Consider the following 20543-nt stretch of genomic DNA (forward strand, 5'->3'; position numbering starts at 1 on the left):
GGCCAGCATGAAAAGGCACCTCTGCGCACCCACCCAGTCTGTCACAGTAAAGAACCAAGTGTGACATGGGTACCCACTCCCTCCCCCCGCACTACAACACTGGGCAGCCACCCAAGCCCTCTCGCCAACCCCGCAGCACCGTGCCATGTCATCAAGCCTACTGGGGCAAGCCCTCTGAGTATATGTGGGGGTAGAACCTGGATGCCTGGCAGAACAGCTAGCACATTTAGGGTGTGGAAACGCCGGGAAGATTCACAAGTAGCGCCCCCCCTCTGAGCCCACCTGACCCAGCCGTCCCCCTTGGTGGTCCCTTCCTCCCCAAACTCACCCGCCACCCCTGGCCACCAAAGTCAAAGGAACACCCGACAAGTCCGTGGGCGAGCTGCAGATCTCTCGTGGGTGGAGAAGGAAGAAAAGAAGAGAAGGAAAGGGAAAAAAGGCAGAGAGAGAGAGTAGAAAACACCAATAAATGTCAATGTCGTCTTCCAACAGGAAGAAATCGAACCAACGTGCAAGGGTCCGTGTGTCTGGCGGTCAGTCATCACCATCCGGAAATATCTCGAACCTCTGGTCTCGGACCCAACGTGATATCACCAGTGCACGGGACGGCAATCACCAGGGGCCATCGATGGTTTCAGGCTCCTGAGTTCTCTTGGCTTTGCAACTGACTGAGAAAGGCGTTCTGTTCCCGCTAACGCTCCTTCTCGACGGCTTAGTCTGAGCGCCCCTCCTAGGGCCTCGTCTCCTGCCCATTTTCTGCGGCTTCCCAGATGATGGACCTCCCTCCGCCACGTCTGAATCCTCCACCACTGTCAGAGCACCACCAAGTATGGCCTTCGCTTCCTGTAGGCTCCGCATCCCATGTGTTTCATTATTCCAGACAAAGGACAGGCGGAATGGATGCCCCCACCGGTACTGGATTCCCTGTTCGCGAAGGAGGGATGTGACCGGTCACAGTTCCCTATGCCGCTGCAGGGTGAGGGGCAAGAGATCCTGGAAGACTCCAACCTGAATGCCCTTGAATTCCACCATCAATCGGTCTTGTGTGGCGGCCATGATAATCTCCTTCTGCCGGTAGGAATGTAGGCAAGTCAAGATGTCCTGTGGCTGGCCAGGGTCCGAGGCGGTTCGGCCGGCCCGATGCATTCGATCCAACTTGACCTCCTTGTCTCACAACTCCAGGGCCATATGTTTAAAGAGGCGAAGGACCCATTCTTCCAGCTTGCCACCGTCTGCCAGAAGTGGCATGCCGTTAATACGAATATTAGAGCGCCTCAACCGTTTTTCAAGGTCTTCCAGCTTGAGATATAGCTTGTCGTTCCGCTCACAGAGATCGAAAAGTTCCCGGGCCTGGGTGGTAAGCTCTTCCTCTTGTATGCTCCCATTGCGTTGCAGGGTGTCCACCCTGTCCCCCACTTCGTTGAGTTTCATCCGGAGCTGCTTGACATCGGAGGCCATTCCTTGACGTAGGCTAGCAAAGTCTTCCCGGAGAGAGCTGAAGAGCTGCTCCATAAACTCCTTCGTGACTGGCTCAGCAGAAGGGCCTGCGTCCGATTCAAACCCCAATTCGCCTCATTTTTTCCTGCCCGTTTGCTGGAGCAGGTCTTTAATGGATGGATCCTTGCTCATGGTGTCTTTCCTGGCTCGTGGGGTGGTCATGTCCACAGCCGGCAGGGCCCCTGGCCTCGCGGCCCCAGGTGTGAAGACAGGGACACCACCAAAAGAAAACAGCAGCCAGGGATACGAATACGGACCAGGACAGGGCCTCCTCACACGGGGTGATCAGTCTCAAGTCTAGCCTCACGCTGCTAAGGCTCGTTGAGTATGCCCCTGTCGTATTGTTGAAGTGGCACACTCAGGGCCCCTCAGTGACCGTCAGACAGCAGCTCCCCAAAGCGTGTGACAGTGCCAGTGGGGACCCCTACAAAGGATCAAGTTCTCAGTGGGGGACAGGTACAGCTGCAGACGTGCATGTCCGTTACTCAATCCCTAGCAGAAGGGGCCCCCTCCCGGATGGCCTGCTTGCGCAGAGGGGTCTCAATCCAGCCGGGGGCCCCCGCAGCAGTGAGAAGAAAAAGAGACCAGAATGCAAGGCCTATGGCGCCTCGGTTGCAGAATTAAGCAGGGACTCACTGCTCGCGGGGGTGATGAGTGGGTCTGTGTCTGGGAGCTCCTCCTAAGCATCAGCGAGTAAGCTGGCCAGTCATCAAAAGGTCTCCACTATCGGGCCGGGCCCCAGGACGCACCCAGTCTGTGTTATGCAGGGCCTCTGCCCTCCGCCTCTCACTGTGGCCCCCCTGGTGTAGCGGTACAGCTCTTCTTCCTCACCTCTCTCACAGGCCACCAATGTGCACCTTCTGCTTTGCGAAGCACAGGTCCGCCTCTCACACCTCGCGCAATAATCAGGCCACACTTTTGTTAAGCGTAAAAGGCCATTTATTAGGACCAGGCTGCACAACATAAACCACAACAATAATCAACAACAACTACATCTCCCCCCAACGCCAAAACTCCATCATCATACTCTCCTTTCATTCCACCTTCCGTTCTTCAACCTTACCTCCAATCTCTCTTCGCATCCTGGCACCACTCTCATGCCACCAGTCGCCCCTCCCATTATTCACTCCTCCCCCCATGAGAGGTGGGTGCGCCCGCTAGTGACTCCCCCACCCCTCCTAAATATGGCCAAACCCACAGCCCGTCCTAAACTGGCACGCTCTGCCAACCCTACCCCCAAACCCTAAAACTGTAGGGCGGGTGGGTGGCCACAGGAAAAAAATTAATCCCCACCCAGCAATGCCAGAATGCAGGAAGAGGAAGTCACCTTCCTCCCCCTGCATTCTTATACCCACCCCCAACCACGCCCCCAACCCCAGCCTGGCCCTTCCCCGTGCGAAAGACCCCGGGGGAAGACTAGACTGCATCTTCGCTTCCCCCGGGGCCCTCCATTGCAGGCTGCTCCACGAGGCACCGCCACCTGGCTCCGAACCCGCACCGCCGCCGCTGCCTCAGCCCGTCTCCAACTTGCCTTTTGGGCCAGGGGGGGTCCACCACTAACATCCTCAGATTGCAGGCTCCCAGAACAGGCCCCGCCACCCACTCTCAGACCAAATTTGAACAATGCTGTCATTGCAAATCACAAAGCAGCGTGACAACACACGCTTTTCGTCAGGGGTAGTAAGCGCTATATAAATACAATTATAATACCATACGAATGACACTTTATTAGGTAAAAATAAAACATTTAAAATCAGCCCCAAGAGACTCCTGTACAACAATGTCTGCTACTAAGTTATCTATCTACAAGTAACCAGATATAAAGCAGAAAGAAGCCCTGTTCTTCCACAGTTTCACAGACAATGATCACTATGGGGTATTTCTATCTGCAAACAATTACCAACAAAGTAGAGAGGCGCAGCTGGCAGGAAGACCACCAAATTCGTAATTAGGGCCGTATATGACTAGCAAGTTATCTTGACAATATGTGCTGTGGCTGTTACAAAGACCAACAGTAACATCCGTGCAATGGCATGTTATGTCTAGTCACGCATCATTGCCTATAAAACTATTTGGACTCTTTGTAGCTGCCAAATATGGAGTTAACAAGAGGTGCGCTGCACTGACCTTCAAGGATGAACCTCTGGTATCAAATGCTGCTAGAATAGTTTTCAGTGGCGGCTGCCAGCAATTAAAACCGGTAGGGCGGCGTGGGCAAGGTTGAAGAATGAAAGAAAACATTTACCTGCCGCTCCGCTCCGCTTTGCTTCCCTGCCGTCAGCCTTGTTCCTCCTGCTCCTTTAACCCCATAGTGACATACTCAAAACAGGACTGAAACTCACTAATAGCCTTCAGCTATGAGTTTCAGTTAAAACACAACTCTTTAGCCCTTCCAGTACATTCTGGTTAATGTGGTCCATCTAATGCAAAGTTACAGTCAGGAAAAGCTTGATAACTGTTAATTTCTCCCACTATTTCATTCAACTAGCCCAAGGCACGTTTTGCTCTTCGGGAGCTCTTCAGTGGAGCACAGCAGCGCCAAACATGTTGGCAGGATAAAATGTAAAAGCCAGTGCTTTCTTAACGTCATCAAGTGGCTTGTTACTGCAAGGGACATCCTCCTCCCAAAAGCATCCAGCCGAACCTGTAAACTATGCTATGAAGCAAGGGTATTGCTCTGGTTGGTACCACTATTCCAGAGATGCACTGAGAGTCGGGATGCATGTACCCCGAAGAAACACCACAAGGCATGAGTGGAAACCCTTTTAAATTCAGAGGTGTCTACAGGCCTTGACTTGAAGTGTCACACTGCTTTTTTCGATAGACACACATTTGCCAACTTTTGCACCAACATTTGGCCATTGGTCATCTCAAACGTGTGCCACAAGACTGTGCAGGCAAGTAGGAGAAGTATTAGTGGCCATACTATAAGTCACATCCCAAACCGTACCAGACTTCTTCCTGATAAAAAAAAGTCCTACAAACACCCACAGGTGGTGAGTGCCCACAATACCTAATGTAATTTTGCCTACAAAGAAAACCTCTAGGGTGCACAGGAGCCATACTCGCAACCATCCTCCAAAACAGTTGCCCCCCCCCCCCACTGATGTCATGGCACCGTCCAGCAGTGCTAACTTACAATGTCTGCCTGTGAAGTGGCGAGTGCAGCTCTTTGTCATGTCAACCTGTTGTGCCTCAGCAACCTAAACCAGTAACCACCAGCTGGTAAGTGAGACCAGTGTTTGTGCTTTTATCACAGTGCTCTACCTTGACAAAGAGACACCCAGTCACAGAAGAACACCATTCGGCTATTTGGATAAGATCCATTTAAAGCCATTGGAATCGGTAATCCCAGTTGGGCCGGCCTGTATTATTTCTAATTACTTTTACATTCAAATAATAATATATCCTTATGTTAACGTTCTTACTTTGTTGGGACAGTCTGTCATTTATTTTCACTGTCACTCTGACTGTAGCACTGTGAGCTTTAAACACAACCATGTTCCGTTGATCGGTTAAGGGTTGTTCCAGTACTCAACCATTCACTCTTTCTCCATAGAAATGCATCATGTGCCTGTGAGTAAAGGTGCCCTATCGACTGCTGGGTAACTAGTCTGCTGTGATTACATCTAGGGAATGTTAAGCAGTTGAGCAATCCACTCACTAGTTTTGTGTTAACTTGTAGCTAACTTTTGAATTACACCACTCACTAAGAGTCAGACCAGGAAATATCACACAAAGGACCCTAAAGCAGAGGTACCGGGAAATGATCTAATGAGATCATACGCCTTAGAATGGAATGTACTTGTGTCGCACCGGCATTACGGGCGGGTGAAAATGGAATCGTCGCTCCGCGGAGGGGATGGGAGGGGGAGGGGGAGGCGGGAGGGGTTTAAGGGAAAAATAAAATAAAAGTAAAACTTACCGCCTGCTTTTAGTGAAGTCCCGAGACTCCCGCCTCCCGCCGTTGCTGCGTTTGAATTCTTCTGGGCTTGTCATCAGGAATGCTGCAGGTAGCCTCCCTCCCCTCCATTGCAGCCTTGTGATTGGTTAGGCCGCTGCCCCACCCGGGTCCTTTTCTCTCTGTATGCAGCCACATACAGAGAGAACAGGGAGGGTGGGCGGTGTTGCTCGAGGGCAGGGGGAGTGGCTTGCCCACTGTTGTTCATACTGACTGTTTGGATGGCCTCAGGCCGCCCAAACAGTCCGTATTAACAACATTGGGCAAGCCACTCCCCCCTGCCCTCGAGCAGGACCGCCCACCCCCAACCAGGAACTTCTGCTTTCTCGCCATGCGAGAAGGCAGAAACAAATGGTAGTTATTACGGTAATAACTACCATTTGTTTCTGGCTTCTAGCACAGCGAGAAAGCAGGGGGGCGGCGCCCAAACGCCCCTATAGAGGAGCTGCTCTGAGTTTGCTCCTAACCACACAACTGGCCACCCATTTCCAAAAATGAAAAAGGAGTCTCGAAACAATTCCCTGCAAGGTCCACTGCGTATGTTAGGCTGTAGTTGGGCGGTGCGCTTGGGGAGGGCTATACACCAGAAGAGGTATGACATATGCATACCCTTGACAAATGGGGAGAATGAAAATGGAGCAACCATGGTACCAGAAAATGAGAAGCTTTTGGGTGGGCTGTACATCCAGAAGGAGATACAGCATGTCTTAGTTCGAGACAGCACATGCACGCCGTCTAAAAATGAGATCTTAAAAAGGAGGTAAAAGAAGAAAAGAGAGAAAACATGTAAATGAGAAAAGAGCAAGATAAAGACCGAGAAAGAGTAAAGTGCAAGAGAAGAACAACAGACCTAAAGAAAAGGGGAGAAGAAGAGACTAAAGTAAGTGCAGGATATGGGATTGCCCGGTTCCCGCTATGGCCAGTCCGGCCCTGTAACCAGGGGCAAAGCTACCATTAGTACAACATGTACAGTGACACAGAGATCCACTGTACCCAAATTGTAATTTTTTCAATAATGCTGATCCTGGAGCCGATTTTTCTTGCTTGCATTACGGCCCATGAATGTTGCAAGCCACTTACCACCCTACTAAATAACATGCAATACACATACAATGACTCCACTACAGCAAATACACTCGCCATGTATTCACTTTAACTTTAGGAACATTTACACCTATGGAGCATACCACAACATATCAAAACACATACAACACTTTTATTTAAGTACACCAACACAGATATATATGAATATATTCATATACATATATATATGCAAAACACCCAATCCAAGAACCATCGAACTCCACATGAACCGGAGCGCTTCAAGGTAAGGAAAGAGGAGCCGACCCAAGGTTGCAGTGAGCAATTTAGTTTTTATTCAGTGAAGCCCGCCCTGCCATCATAACGTTTCGGCCTTCACAGAGGCCTTGGTCACATGTATATATATCTATTATACATATATATGTATAGACGTGTGAGTGTGTATATGTCTATGTGTCTATACATTTAATTATTACTTATAGTTTTTACTGGTGACAAATCTCCTATGCCCCCATTTTTAAAATATATTTATATACACATGTGCACACACACACACATATGTATTTATACATATATATTTTTTAAAGAAGTATTTTTTACATTTTTTACGTTGTCGTTTAATTACCATACCCATCTCTAAGCCATAAAAACGTGCACTGCCCCTTACCACTACACATCCCTGAAACCTAAAAAATACCCACCGTGCCCTAACCATAACACTGAACCCCAAAAATCCCTTACTGCTCTTTACCGCCACCGTCCCTGAACCCTAAAAGCCCCTTACTATCCCGAACCATGAAAAGACCTCTAAAAACCGCTGACCACAAAAAAACCACACATCCTTTAAACTCTTAATTGCATTGTAAGTGTAATGCTTTGTAACTAATCTCATTGTAACTTACAGCGTTGTAGAGGAAAAAATGTTGTAGTGTTTTTGATGTAGCGGTCCCTTGTAGTGAATGTTTTCTAAAGGTGGGATACCCCGTAACAACCAGACTCCACCACTGAGGTCAAAAGTTCCCTCAGTCTCAGTACTGGTATTTCAGTGTACACAGATGCACATTATGAGAACTCAGTGGAACCCCAGTGTATATTCTAATAGAAGCTCATTGTTGGAGCTCTGCATAGGCCTCATTACAGTGATAGCGGTGCATATCATGGTAAGCTAGAGTTGTGTGTTTTGAGCACTTAGGATTGTCTGAGTTTTAGGAGGATAGTGCAAGGTGCAAGTCTAACCCCGGATTGTTCCCACACATCGGTATATCAGTGTAGGTTTCAGGTCTGAATAGTGACGCATTGTGTGAACTTTCTTGTAGTAGTGACGGGAATAGCTGTGCACAGGGCAGATTCGAATAGATACACAAGAGGAGAGCTCTGAGAAACTGCCAATGTTGGGATATTAGTGCATGGTCTAAGCCAAGATAAAGGAGCAATGTGGATCTGTTATTGGATGGAAATTGAAACCTGATAAATGTCTTATAGAAATATTCATTATTTTAATGGAGTCTGCCTTTACCTATGAGTCTACACATTAATGGGAGTTTTCTTTGACTACTTTGGCACTAAGATCCGCTATAGTTTTGATGAGAATCTAAGAGAGGCTATATTCTCTGATCACTTTCTCTTTCTGAGAATGGCATGAGCACTGTCTTTCTTCTCCCTGATGTGAGTTTGGGTTCTGTGTTCAGTTAAATAGTCCCCCACTTACCTGAAACTGTAGTCCAAAAGCCACAAGCTCAGGGGCATAGCTTCCACTAGTGCAATGGGTAAGGTGTCACTGGAGCCCAGAGGCCTGAGCAGCCCACTGAACCCTGAATATTGCTGTATTTCAGAGTTTCAGAGTTCAAACAGTGAGCAGAGGGGCCCATCAACTTTCCTTGCAATAGGGCCAATGACACACTGGCTATGCCTCTGCACAAACTCTTACTTTACAGACTAAAAGTAGGTGCTGGGGAAGCTCACACCAGAGACATAGTAGGATGCTACTCAGAGCCATAGAGATTGCCACAAAGAACATATATAATAGAAACTGCCACATACATAGAACCTCACACTCTGTCACACATAGAGACCAAAGCATGCCCTTCCTTCTCTTTCCTACACCGTGTGGTGTGCACGGCCAAACGGGTCGTAGCAGGCATCAAGCATCTCCCCGGGAGGCTGGAAGGATGTGGATCGAGTTAGCAGCGCTGGGGGCCGGTTTTGTTACTGGGGCCGGTTTTGCAGTGGGGCTGCTATATTGTCCCAGTAACAAAAGCAGCATGAGGGCTGGTCCGTCAACATTGCCAGGGCTGCTTTGGGTTCCCAGTCTGGCCCAGGTGGTGTGGGCTGGAAGTTAAGAAGAGGGAGAGTTGGGAGATTGTGAATACGAAAATAATAGATTGTAGATTGTAAGAAGCGAACCGCTATCCCCCATCCCCTTCATTAAGTAATGAATTCTGCAGAAGTCTCTATGGTTCCTTTCAGCCCTTCTCCCTTAGGGCTCTGGTGAGCTGGAACTGTTGTACGGCGGACCTCAAATTGGCAGTCCAATCCTTAGTTATCTAAAAGATTGAATATGGATGTACAACTTTAGCAGGTCTAAGAAATTTCCACAGCACCACTAAAAGCATGTCTTAATGCGGCGGCAAGACTCATCTAGGAAATTCGACCATATCTCCCCACACCTGAAAGCGTTAAACCAGTTACCATACGAAGCCAGAATTCAACTTAAACTGGCATGTATTACCCGCAAAGTGCTCCACTACAAAACACCAAGGTACTTAGCCCAGAAAATTGAGCTATCAGGGAGAAGCAGACCAGCCAGAAGTGCCAGGGAGCTGCTGCTGAAACCACCCATCTTTCGGAAGAAGAAAACATATGACAGAGCGTTCTCCGGAGCAGCCCCCAGAATTTGGAACTCACTCCCACCAAACATTAGGAACATTCCAAACACGGCAACATTCAAGATGGAATCAAATATCTTCCTAATGAGCAACTTCCTTCCGTAGGCAAGACTGTTCATCACTAGCACCGTGATATAGGTGTTTCCAAAACAGAACAACAATGTATGTAAAGATAAAATCACCAGTTATGCTGGGAATAATCTTTTACGGTACTGTACTACTCGAGACTCGTGGCGATGTAGAATGCACGGAAAAAGACACATGGAAACTATTTGTATTGGAATACTCTTACACCTTGTACACTAGTCAGTTACAAAAACTTTTATTTGTAACCATGAAGATAGACATGTACAGGAATAATATATATATATATATGTTAATACTGATATTCAAGCTCTATCTCAAACCTACCTCATGTCACTGTATATCTTTATGCAAATACTGCTATACAAGCTGTATATATAACCTACCTCATATCATTGTGAAGAGTTCTGCTATACAAGATGTATCTCTAATCTACCTCATGTAACTGTGAAGCGCTCTGATACCAAAGGGTCATGTTCACGCTATATAAAACTCTTTAAATAAATAAATAAATAAATAAAATTGTATTACATCCCAATAGTCACATCTAGAACTAAGGGCCTCATTATGATGTTGGTCCGGCGCTGAATCTCCTAGACCTTATTGGAACCCATCCCCCTGACTCGGTTGGAAACAATTCATGCATGGGAACCGTTCGGTTATCAGTTCCGACCGGCATGCGGAGAGTCAAAGTTGGTCTGAGCCGAATCGTACAGCTCTACAGACTGCGTTTCTGACCGACCGATTACGATAATGCATTCCGACAACCTTTCTGACTCAGTCTGTCTGACACAAAAAGGCTGTCAGAAACTGACTTTGGAGGCCCCTAGCAGGCCCCTCTTCATCTTGAGGCCTCCGGTTTGGGGTATAGAGGGTACCCAAGGGACCCCTCCTTTAAAACCATACACAGTGTGCAAGATTTTCCGCAGACACGCATTTTCCCAATAGGAGCCTGTGTTTTCGGTCAGAACACAGGCTCCTATTGAAGTCAATGGGAGTCCTTCCAAACGGTGTTCAAAAGCATCACTATCGGTCGGTCAGGACCGCCGACCGTGAGTTGGTTGTAACTGAATCTGAAAAGGAGTCAGGCGGTTGGTTTCTGACCTACATCGTAATCAGGCGCAAAGTTGGAAATGTAAGCAATCGTTGGTTTTAACTCATACATAGAAACATATTATCACATTAAATATTGATATCTTTCAACTGCTAATGATGTGCCTCAGCACTAATGAGACCACAAGGACTAGGGGAATTAAGAGTGCAGGTATCACAAGCGCTTAGGGAAACTCATATTAAAATAAGCATTGGCAATGCCAACAAGTCTGCATTTAAAAGAGCGTTGTATGGTAATGTAAAGCATTATAAGTAAAAAGCATGGGAAGTAATACGTATTTGAGTGGAAGCAAAGAACTTTAGAGTAATATTGGTGTAGGTTAAAATGGTCAGGTAACAGTTAAACAGTTAAGCCAGACCTAAAAATCCATCTAGTTCAGTGACTGCCCTCCACCGACCTGGGGTGCTGCCGGAGAAAAACAAAATACGCTATCTAGTTATGTAAGACACTATGATAGCATTACAATGTTGTGTGTGCCTCTAAAAGTGCAAGCTCAGGCAGCTGATGAATAAACAAACCAGCATTTGCAATGCAAAAGGTATTGGATTTATTAGAGTTTAAGCTATTGGCATTGTAAATGACAATAGGTTAAATTCTCGCAAATGCGAAACCCTAATGCATTCCAAATATTTTTTATTTACAAGAGCCCCATGCTGCTCTTTCACATTAATAGAGACCACGTACCTTTATTTAAACAAGTTGCGTCTAAAGACAGCGGCGCGGCTGCCATTAAAGTGAAAGCGTGGTATGGGACGCTTTTACAAACAAGTGCTTTTTTTCTAAAAGCACCCCATACCAGGGTTTCACTTTAATAGCAGCTACAGACCTTTCTTTAGATACAGGTTGTCCAAAGGTGCGGCCGCCACTGTGGCATGCCGTGCTATAATAAAAAAAAAAAAGCGCTAGGAGAGAGCGTGTCTTGTCTGCAACAGCAGACAGGTGAAAACAATTTAACGAAATAGTGCTTGGAGGCTATAATTAAAGACTACTGAGTAACAACACACAGTCATTTTGGGATGTTACAAGATGAGACAATGCGGTACTAAGGAGGGACTACTAAGCCTATTGACCAATGAAAACCCACAGTTTACAAGGGCAATAACACAAGCCAATGAATAATCAGATAGTGGGCGGAGCTTCAAGTCCATACCTGAATACAGCATGCCTCACAGAGCTGCCCAGGCTCGACAAAAAAAAAAATATCAGAGCTGTGTGGCGAGCAAGCACTTCTTCTCTGAAAGCACACAATTTCTGCCCAATTAAAACATGTACTCCTGGCTCCCAACACATGGGCAGAGCCAACGCATATCTCTAGTAATGCTCACTTAATTGACTAGCGACAACTATGTTGTCAAGCAGTGACGGATCCTCCATGGGGGCGTTTGGGCGCCGCCCCACTGCTTTCTCGCCGTGCGAGAAAGCAGAAACAAATAGTAGAGAACTACCATTTGTTTCTGCCTTCTCGCACGGCAAGAAAGCAGAAGTTACTGGTTGAGAGAGTGGGCGGCGTTACTCGAGGGCAGGGGGAGTGGCTTTCCCACTGTTGTTAATACTGTCTGTTTGGGCAGCCTGGGAGGCTGTCCAAACAGACAGTATTAACTGTATTAAGAACAGTGGGCAAGCCGCTCCCCCCTGCCCTCGACTAACACCTCCCACTCTCCCTGCTCTCTGTATGCTGCAGCATACAGAGAGAAATGACGTGGTTGGGGCAGCCGGCCGAACCAATCACAGCGATGTGCTGTGGTGGAGGGGAGGGAGGCTGCCTGCAGCCTTCCTGCGTGACGACGAGCACGACTTGGAATTCAAAAGAACAGGATGGCGGGAGTCGGGAGCCTGGAGAGTCTCAGAGTCGGAACTTGAAGGCGGGAAGAAGGTAAGTTTGACTTCTATTTATTTTATTTATCCCGCTTCCCCCCCACCCGTAATGCCAGCCGCGACGGATTGTAAGTGTGTTTTGCACTTTGAAATTCACATGGTGCAATTTTGACTCGCAGTCACAAATTAATATTTTGGAGTAAAAAGCCCGTCTGGGGGGAGACGTCATCCGATGGACTCCTGGTTCTCATCAACACAACTCCACAGCTCTCTGCGGCTTCACCATACACACGCCGAGTCTACTTTCGTTATTTTTGTTGGAAGCCTGAATGCCTCTGCACATGTTCAGGAGAAGAGGGACACTTGTATTTCTGTAGGTGCTGCCTGGTTTGTTTGACAAGGAGGGTGTCTCTTGCCACTCATGTGCTGTCAAACTGTGCAGGCAGCAGCAGTGCACACCAGCTTGTCTATACTGCCAGTGCCAAGGCATTTGCACTGCTCGCTGTTCATGTGTGAGATGGGAGTTTGTCCTGCTGCTGCGGGTGAGGCAGTGGATGTATGAAAGAAAGAATCTTTGGGTCAGCAGGCTTTTACATTTGTCGAACACAGTACAGTCACCTTGGAGTAATAAACCCCTGGGATAATTCGATTTGGTGCCTGGGTCTACTTGTTTAAACACGCAAGGGTGTCTGGAATCTGACATGCCATGGGGATATACCACCTCAATCAGTAAATTAGCAGGGGTGTCGTGGAGGAAAATGTATCCACACACCTGGTTGGTTTGAGCACTTCTCATTTTGTTTAAGTAACTCCGTAGGTTTGTAGCTCGCTCATGCATCTCACAGTTCTTAGCACCAGCAACCTAACAAGTTGTTTATTATTGCTTGAAAATGCACCATATGCAGTCACTGACCATATGTCCACTCGATTTTCTATTTTTTCAAGGGGGGGGGGATTCAGGCACGCGCGCTACGCCTCGCCACTTTCAAATGTCACCAGCCGCCACTGTTGTCAAGCCAGACCATAAGAAGGAGATTTCCACATGATATATATATAGGACCAACGTTTTATTCTACTGAATTCTGAAGTTGTTGAGTTATATAATTGTTCCCAGATTCAGCGAAAAAACAGAGGAGACAAGACAGTAAAAGTCATTATAATGGAGTGACAAAACAGACAAAACCCTAAAACAGATGCAGTCAGTGACTGCTATAGCAAAGAATGCAATAGAATCTGGTGCAAAAGCAAACAAATTCTGACTAAAGACCTCCCCAACAGAGGGAAGAGCTATAAACCCTTTAAAAACCCACTCATGGATCAATGAAAAAACATTTTGATAGAAGTGGAGGAGATGTAACTGTAGCTCAGATGTTTAGGGTGTCTGGACAACCAGGATTCACATTCTAGATGAAGAGATTTGCTGCTGATGAACCTATCTTGGTAAATCAGAGGGAAACAGACCCCTCCATGCGAAGCTCTTTGGGATCTTTCTGGGATGTGCTCATACTATTAAACAACACTCCAGCCAGACTCTGGCAAAATGGCAAAATAAATCATAAAAATGCCCCTACCTGCTAAGTGACAGCGGTACCCTCATTGGAATCCGTAAATAGCCTGTCAATGATATTCCTAGATGCTTGGGGTGTTATTAATAAAAGTAAATGTGATGCCATAGATGCACAAACTGCAGTCCTTTGCCCAGCATACTCCTTTGTTCCATTGAGACGATGAGTGATAAGCAAATTGCCAACTCTAACGTGGGTTTGGGAGTATGCACCTGCCCAGTGATTTGTGTCAAGAATAATGCAGCATAGATTCTCTCAGACTGGGAAAATCAGATAAAAATTCAACACCTCTTTAGGACTGGGTCAAGATTAGGCCTGGGCGGTAAATTCCATTCCGCTCGCAGAATTTGCAGAATTTGGATAATTTCGCGTTCCGCGGAGAACGCGAAATTGCCCAAAATTCTGCGTTCCGCCTCTTCGCGAAATTTTTTGCTTGTTCGGGTTTCAAAATGCATGTTCATGGGATATTTCCCCCAGAGCACGCAAATGCTCTCAAAAGAATTTCTGCGTGTTCGCGGAGATTTTTTACCGTTTCACAGAGATTTGCATAACGCGATTATGCAAATTCTGCCCACCCCAGTCAAGATTGAAGCCTTTGGGCAGTGATGTCACAAGAGAGCCATTAGCCCTATTGCAAGGACGGAAATGGGCCTCCTAGGCCCTGGTTTGGTTGAAAAGCACAGTCATGTGTGGAGTGTAGTCCCCCCTCTCCCTTCTGGGTCCTGTTGCCAGTGCACCTGTTGAACGATAGACAGCTAAGGCTCTGCTTCGAGGTGGAAAAACAATCATCCCTACACAGGACTGACAAGAAAATAGGAAACACAGGAAATACAAGAGAAGCCAAAACAAGATTGGCACCTTCTTCCACTAAGATGGAGGCTTCCAATCTGACTCTCTTTCCCCCTCACTCTTGCTCACTCTCTGTTTCTCTCTCTCTCATACTTACAAAAGACACACAGGTAACTGCAGCAATATCATAAATTACACCATCCCTCCTTGAATCCACTACTCTAAGACCGCGAGCCCGCCACATGCCTTCTACCTCAAACCTATGCATGTGACCCCCCTACACTCGTGTGCAGCACCCTCTCTCTCCCCCCATCCGAAACACGCTTCATAGGGACACGGCGGGCTGCATTCCTACTTGCCCTTGCACCTGTCCTATACCGTGATCGACCTACCACCTGTACTTCACACAGGCAGCCACTAGTCATTCACTTTCTTGACCTCCGAACATTTCACCCCCTCCTCAGTTCTAGCTCCACGGTTCACACACTTCCCTTGCTCATATATACTCTGACACCACTGGAGACTATATCATTGATAGCACCACTAGAACAGCACACTGTGACTCGAGCTCTCCTACTATACCTTATTTTTGACAATATTTCTCGATTGTTCTCCTTGATAAGGTTTGTTTATGTATGCAAAACATCAATGAAAAACAAATAAAAAAAATGATCAGTGTGCTTTAAAAATCACAGGTCAAAAAAGAAACCAATTTCCCTCCGGACAATCTGCACGCATTCTACCCTCAAGTCATTGGCTGCCTCCTTTTTTCCTCTCTCTGCACTAGCCATACCCTTTGTCTGGGAGGCTATATAGCCATGTAGAAACCGAGTATCAAGTGAGTGCTACATTTTACAGTAACTAGGAAACATCATGTGACCTTTAACTCCAGTGACATCATAAGACGTGACATCCGAGAAAAACACAAAAGCATCCCAAATTAATTGTAATTGCATTAACATAACACCAAAAACTTCAGAAAAGTAGACAAATGCTATCGAAAATTGCACTAAGTGGATAAAACATGATGGTGCCTGTGGAGTTCCTATGTTAGAACATGGTATCAGAATGTCATTTGCATTCTATGCTCGGGATGTTCAATACGGATGGTTGGATGAGATATTCCGAGGTTTCTGCCAGCTGTGGTTGTTTAAGCTGTCTTCTCCTAATAAACCTGTTTCCGTGACCCAAACTGTGTCCAAGAAGTTACTTCACGATTTGGCGATGACTGGGATCAAGGAGGAAGACAGCGCTCACAGGCCTGTTGGTAAATCTACCAACAGGTACATTGGTTTTTTTTTAACATTTTATGTGCGTTGACTGCACCAGTGGCTGTTTTGACTTTATTAGCGCCCTGATTGCACACGCGGGAGAATTTGTGAATTCGTTTTAAGTGCAAGAGAGTGAAAGGATTCGTCTGAGGTATGGATTACATTTCACAATTGAATTTTTGGATGATATTTTCTGTTGCGAAGGGTTGCCTGCGGAACTTATCTTTGACAATGGTCCGCAATTTATTAGCAAGGAGCTTGATTTGCTTCTTGAAGATGTTGTGTTTTGCACAAAAGAGTGTCCAATTACAATCCCCAAGCCAATGGTCAAGTAGAACGCTTTAATAGGGTTGTGAAAGAATCTATTTAGCTGGCCATTAAGAGTGGTATTGACTGGAAAAAAGCTTTACGAGCTACCTTGTGATTATATTGCACATCTCCTAATTCTGTTACTGGCCTGTCTCCGTTCGAGATGTTATGAGGTAGAAAACCTGGTTCCAAGCTCATGCCTTGGTGGTTGAAGGTGAAAAATTCTTATGACTCTGCTATGGATTTGTCTCAAGTTAGGGAGCGTGTCCAGAAATATCAGGAAAAAATGAAGGATAGTTTCTCCAAGCATCAGTTCTCGGAATGTAAAATTAAAGTGGGAGATTTTGTCTGTGTCAAGTTTGGTGGTTCCTCCAATAGGAAGTGGTCTAAATGGTCAAATCCTGTTATGGTGGTGGAGGTTTTCAGTAAGGCGGTGAGAGTCGATGGGGGTAAAATTTGGAATTTCAGACGCATATCCTTGTCCAAACTTTTGAGTTCACAAATAGCTTCTCAGCCTATTGTCCCTAAATTCAATGAAGAGGAAGATAGTTTTCCAAGTTTTTTAGACACACAGGATGATTTGAATTCTGGTTTGAATGTTTCTAATTCGTGTACTGGCAGCACTAGTGTTGAACATAGTACGGTTCCAATTATCAGCCAGGATGATACTATTGAACTACGTGGTGGTATTCCTGAATTCTATAGTCATGTGATTGAATTAAGGAAAAGTTCTTGTACCAAGCATGCACCTGTTAAAATGAAAGATGTTGTTCAATTTTAATTGTTTTACATATGTTTCGCTTCACTACTGTGTCTATATCTTATTTATTTATTTTTTTAATTTCAAGGGGAAAGGTGTGTGGTGTTCCTATGTTGGAACATGGTATTAGAATGTCATTTGCATTCTATGCTAGGGAGGCTCCACACGGATGGTTGGGTGAGATATTCCGAGGTTTCTGCAAGGTGTGGTTGTTTAAGCTGTCTTCTCCTAATAAACCTATTTCAGTGACTCAAACTGTGTCCAAGAAGTAACTTCAGTGCCCAAAATATATATCATTACAACATATAATAAATCAGCCCGAATAGACTATGAACTAGAATGTCCTTCGAAGATGTATGCATCAGTTTACCCGATAGTAAAAGTAATACTGACATATACAGTATATTTATTTGTGTTCACAAACAGTATGTAATGCAGTGCAGTCTGGCAGCAGATGGATCACTGACCTCATACATAGTATGTCTAATGGTCCCAGGTAGTCCAGCCCTGCAAGCATACGTCTGAGGCTATATAACCCCAGTCAGAAAAGAATATCAATTTCCCAAATCAGTAGTAGGCACCAATATCCCCAGAAAGTAAACAGCATCAAATAGTGACACATAGTTATGAGATTCAATGGCCATATGGAGAGTATGCATCAAATAGCACCAGAAGGCTTTGGCGATCAGTGGTTCCAGGCAGTATGTGAGTCTTGGCACGAGACAGTCTATGTCTCTAGGCAGTACGTTCATCTATGGCCACAGACATTACCCAGTATCAATTGCCTCAAGAGATACATGCACTAATTGCCCATGTGGTGCATGCATCAGTGGCCCGAGTCAGTACATGCCTTGATGGTTCCAGACAAAAATGTATTAATAATCTCGATCAGTAATGGGCTTCAGTAGCTCTACACAGTACATTGTTAAATAGCTTCAGAAATATATAAGCATCAGTGGCCTATGCAATACTTGTCCCCACTAAACATGCATGTGGACTTACATTAACGGGCCCATTCAGTGAATGCAGAACAGACTGCAGCAGCAATGCAAGCTTCCCTCAGAGTAACATACACACACTGCAAAGCCTCAGGCTGCAGAAGCAATGCAAGCTTCCCTCACACACAAACACACACAAACACATACACACACACACACACACGTGCGCACACACACGCACACACTGTGCAGGCATAGCACAGCCACATGCAGTGCAAGATTCCCTAATACAGAGGGACAGGTACATGTGCAGCAACAGTGCATATTTACTTGAGACACAAAACAGCAATAACCAGTGCTTGATTTGAGGCTGTGGCTGCAAGAAGGCCCACCGCCAATCTTTTTTGGAGACCAGCATTCTTTACCCTCATCAGATTTTGACCCAAGCAAGAGAGAGAAAGACACACAGGGGAAAAAAGGAGGTAAAGAAAGACGGACTAAGGGAGAACGCATGATGAAAAAGAACATGTTAGAGTCAGATAAGGGTGTAGTGAGTGTCTGGTGGTGGATTTAAGAGGGATGAGGTGGAATCGAGACTATGCAGGCTCGATATTCAGCATCCTGACATTTGATAGCTCGGACGGTAGCTTCTGACCAAAACGTTGGGCCTTGGCACTTATTCTTTACAAATTAAGCACTAACAATAGCAATGCAAACATTCCTCGCTGACAGAATCGGTATAGCATTGCCGCACCGGTACTCAGATCTACTGAGCCTCAGTCACTCTTCATTGATCACCGCACCCAACTTTATGCCAGAAAGCAGGGCTGGAGACACTGCTTACTGCTCTGTAATGTCCAGTATGCTATGAGCTCTTATATGTGCTTTAGAGATGGTGGGTATCTGAGATATCAGGGTATAACTTTCCTCCTGGCCCACAGCTTATTTCCTAGACAATTGTGATACAATGTCACTACAACCAGGACCTCTCTATACCCATCTCGGATATCCTTGCCAAGGTATATAGCATGGAATCATGGATGACCTTGGGAATCCAGGGAAGTGCTCAGAAAGTCATGTTGTTGATAAAAACTCACTTTAAACTATTTCTTGAACATTTATATGAGCTTTTCAAAGACTTGGGATTGTTACATTTTACTAAAGGTTCTCCTGTGTCCGAACAGGAAGGATTATGTTGTGCATGCATATGTGAATGGGAAGGTTTAGGGGCTTGAGTTCTAGTGTGCACTTACACATTTTCAAGGTTGGGGAACAACAGCATATTACCAATGTGGTTTACTTTGCAGTTCTACAGAAGATAAATAGAAACTATAACTAATCTTACACCAGCAACAAGTGCACGGCGATGAAGCTTGACCAGCAGTTATTCAAGCAATAGGAAGAAGTGCTAGTGTGCACGCATTTGAAACATTCATTCTTCAAGTGCTTAATTACTTGTAAATGCTCATTATTAGTTTAGTTCTACATATAAACCTGCATACGTGATACATTACTAATCATTAAATACACGTGCTTTTTCCGTACCTATGAAAATGACAGGATACACGATGCTTGCTACTTCTCCTTATTCAGGTGGTTTTGTCACACACGTTTTCTTTGTAGGTCGTTTGCATTTTGTTCTAAATTACAAGCCACAATGCATACTAATTTCCCACAGTGCATCGTTTTCTGAACTGTGAAAAAAATGACTGCCATGGCGTTGGCAAGTAATAGTGGTATTTGCCAAAGAGTAATTCAGATTTTATTATGTGCTACATAAACGCTCATGATTGCTTTAATGATATGTATACTCGTAGATATTGAAAGAACATGCTTGTTTCCATGTGTATAATGATATCAGGATGCAATATAGCTGCTTGCTCTCCATATTCTGGTGGTCCTGCCAAACCCATTTTCTTCCCTTTTTCTTTATCCATCATTTGATTTCTTTTCCTGTAAAGTGAGAAGGCAGAGTGGATATTTATTTCCAACGATGGCCTGTTGAGTCAGCCAGGTGTGAGCGTCAAGCTGGGCTGCCTTTGATTCTTGACACCTTCACCCAGGGCCTTCACAGACGCCACTTCAACAGCAAGATGAGGCAGCCTCTTTCTTTTTGCAGCTGCAGAGTTGAATAGGTAGCTGCTGAGCTCTGCTAATTAACCTTGCTAGGGTATTTGACCTCGCTTGCCAATACCAGCCCGAGGCAACAGTCATGGACATATCATACCTTTCATTTTAGGCCCAGTGTTCCTTTCGGTTAGAATCATAACATGCTCCACAGCTGAAACCATGTCCAGAAGAAGTATCACTCAACGCAAATGAGCTCTTTCATCCAGATCAAATTACTCATCTCAAGTTCCAAGTGTGACCCACTTAAGGTCTTAAGGTCAAGTGCCTTCTCTTTCAGGGACTTCATACTTCCTAGGACCCAGTCACTGAATCCGAACTGAACATCTACTTGAGCAGCAGAAAGAAGCAGTGCCTTCTTGCGCTGTTCGTTGTGCAGTTCATGCT

General features: G+C 45.7%; 1 protein-coding gene across 1 annotated transcript in view; it reads right to left on the reverse strand.

The window, feature by feature from the left end:
* The window catches only part of LOC144823261 (signal transducer and activator of transcription 4-like), a 754354-nt gene that overhangs the window by 274146 nt on the left and 459665 nt on the right, over nt 1-20543 (reverse strand). The window lies entirely within an intron of this gene.

The sequence above is a fragment of the Lissotriton helveticus genome, chromosome 3_1 (genome assembly GCF_964261635.1).
Source record: "Lissotriton helveticus chromosome 3_1, aLisHel1.1, whole genome shotgun sequence".
Lineage (NCBI taxonomy): Eukaryota > Metazoa > Chordata > Amphibia > Caudata > Salamandridae > Lissotriton > Lissotriton helveticus.